This window comes from Heptranchias perlo, unplaced genomic scaffold, assembly GCF_035084215.1.
Source record: "Heptranchias perlo isolate sHepPer1 unplaced genomic scaffold, sHepPer1.hap1 HAP1_SCAFFOLD_1474, whole genome shotgun sequence".
NCBI classification, from domain to species: Eukaryota; Metazoa; Chordata; class Chondrichthyes; order Hexanchiformes; family Hexanchidae; genus Heptranchias; species Heptranchias perlo.
Genome location: NW_027138727.1, coordinates 1 through 2,500, shown reverse-complemented (window position 1 = coordinate 2,500; position 2,500 = coordinate 1). Strand labels below are relative to the sequence as shown.

The following is a 2,500-nucleotide window of genomic DNA, read 5'->3' as shown; positions in this document are numbered from 1 at the left end:
ACTGTAACCGCCCGCGCGGAAGCAGTTACACGCGCACGCACACGTGGCTTGCTGGGAGACCGGGCTCGGCTCACACCGTGCCGTAAGTCCCGATTACGAGAGAGCGAGCCAGAGGGACCGGTGGAATGGCGAAGGGTCAGTGGCTGCAGCGTGGCAGGAAGCAGCAGAAGGCACGGAGCGGTTGCCAGCTTGGAGAATAACGGGCAGCAGCGACCGAGGAGCGAGGCAGGCTGCACCGAACTAGAACGCACGAACGGCAGGAGGCAGAGTCAAGCGGGCCGCGTGTGGAAGGACAGCAAAGTCCAGCGCAACACGCAGCGACGCAGCGACTCTGCAAAACCACCGACGCGCGAAAAAGCCAGCACAGCACCCTCACCCCCCCGTGTCTCTGCGTCAAGCTATCCTCGGCCAACACCGACCGGGACGACTACCGACGAACCGAGCTGCGACCAAAGGCACCCACGAGAAGCTAGCTTCTTCGCTTTTACCAATTCACCGAACGATCTCTGCTCTGCACTCCACAGAGAGACAACCCCCGCTCTGGCCTCGGCGAGGCCACACCAGTCCAACAGCGACGCGGTCAATCGTTTTGCAACCCACTGACAGCCGCGCTGGAAAGGCCGGCGCCCGCAGCAAGGACCTAGGGTCGAACTCTCCCGAGGCGGAGACTCCGGGTCTGCACTTAGGGGGACAAAGAGGAACAAGGCCTCTGCGACACCCCAGCGGCGCTCCCGCCTTTCTAAACCCGGAGGCAAGGCGAGTGCGATTGATTTGTCAAGCGACCCTCAGACAGGCGTAGCCCCGGGAGGAACCCGGGGCCGCAAAGTGCGTTCAAAGTGTCGATGATCAATGTGTCCTGCAATTCACATTAATTCTCGCAGCTAGCTGCGTTCTTCATCGACGCACGAGCCGAGTGATCCACCGCTAAGAGTTGTACGTTTTTGTTTTCGGCTTGGTGTTTCATCCCCCTGAGGGCCAAACCTGGACCGCCCAACGCTCTACACCTCCGGCAAAAGGAGGGCAGAGCCCCAGCCTGGCACGGCCCCAACATCGTGGTAAGCATCACCAGTCGATCATCAAGCGAGACAAGGGTTTCACCGAGATTTTGTGGTCAGGGCGCTCGCGAGGTGACGCGGGTCAGAGAAAGACGCCGGAGCCGACCGACCGACCGACCCGCACCACGGCCAACAGAGGCAGGTGCTCTGCGGCCACCGTTGCCGGGAGGACGAGAAGAGCAAAACGGACTGAGTGAGGTACAAGCCGACCCGCTGGCGGGGCGATCCGAGGGGCAGGTACACATTCTCTCGAACGTTTGAGGCTGCAGCTCGACAACCGACGACAGACACTCGAGTCTTTAAACCATCGCTCCCCGACAGCACCAGCTCGCGGGAGCCGGAGGTGAGAGCTCCAGGTACCCTGTACCGTAAAGGGAGAGTGACCAGAGCGACCAAAGTGTCCCTGCGTGGTGGGGGAAAGAAAGCCGGGCCTGCATCACCGGTTCAGTCCCTGCAGAACTCACAGTGGCCGTTCGCCGAGGTCCAGACGACGAGCCTCCAGGCAGCACCCGAGCCCGCAGAAGCTCCCTTAAATTCGACTGCGGTGTAATGCTGCAAGGAGGTGGCAGACGCAAGAGCTGCGGTTGCCGGGCCGGCGAGAAGAGGTGGACCGACAGCAAGAGACTCGCGAGCGAGAGGGTCTTTATACCAGCGGAGGGCACTGACTTGGACGAAGCAGACGTCAATAAGATGGGGCTGTGTAGGCCAAGGGGCTGGGCCAGGCAAACGAGCAGCGTCACATGCGGGTGTTGGTGGGTAGGCGAGAGTATGAGGAGCGGGTGAGAGGGCAGCGAAGTGTGGAAGGCTTTTGTCATCAAGCCAGCACAACACAGCGCACCCAGCACCACCTCTTTCTCTCTCTCTCTCTCTCTCTCTCTCCCTGTGTCACCGAACCGCAGGCCGCTGAACGAAAGCACCGACTCGCGCCACGGCCGTCCCTGTCTCATAAGACGACCGGAAACGTCCAGTTATAGTGTGCAACCGCCAAGTGTAGATTCCCTCAATCCCCGATCTCTGCGTGGCCGATCTTACTCGCTGCACCGGCCCAAGCAGGGCGGTGCGAGACTGCCTGTTCGTCAAGTTCGGCGAGATTTCGGAATGAACCTCATGCCCGCGCAAGAGGCGCCGGACGCGGGTCGACCAAGGCTCCGGGCCTGCAAATCCCGGGAGCGCTCCTGCTGGCCGCCGCGCCTCAGGCTGAAATGACGGATTGACGGGCCGCCTCAGGCGGGCCCCCGGCCGATAATGATCCTTCCGCAGGTTCACCTACGGAAACCTTGTTACGACTTTTACTTCCTCTAGATAGTCAAGTTTGATCGTCTTCTCGGCGCTCCGCCAGGGCCGTTGCCGACTCCGGCGGGGCCGATCCGAGGACCTCACTAAACCATCCAATCGGTAGTAGCGACGGGCGGTGTGTACAAAGGGCAGGGACTTAATCAACGCGA

General features: G+C 61.4%; 1 non-coding gene across 1 annotated transcript; it reads right to left on the bottom strand.

The window, feature by feature from the left end:
* Nucleotides 1-779: 779 nt before the first annotated feature.
* LOC137309109 (5.8S ribosomal RNA) lies at nt 780-933 on the bottom strand. Its single transcript, XR_010959752.1, has one exon. It is a non-coding gene; the product is annotated as a 5.8S ribosomal RNA (ribosomal RNA).
* Nucleotides 934-2,500: the final 1,567 nt, after the last annotated feature.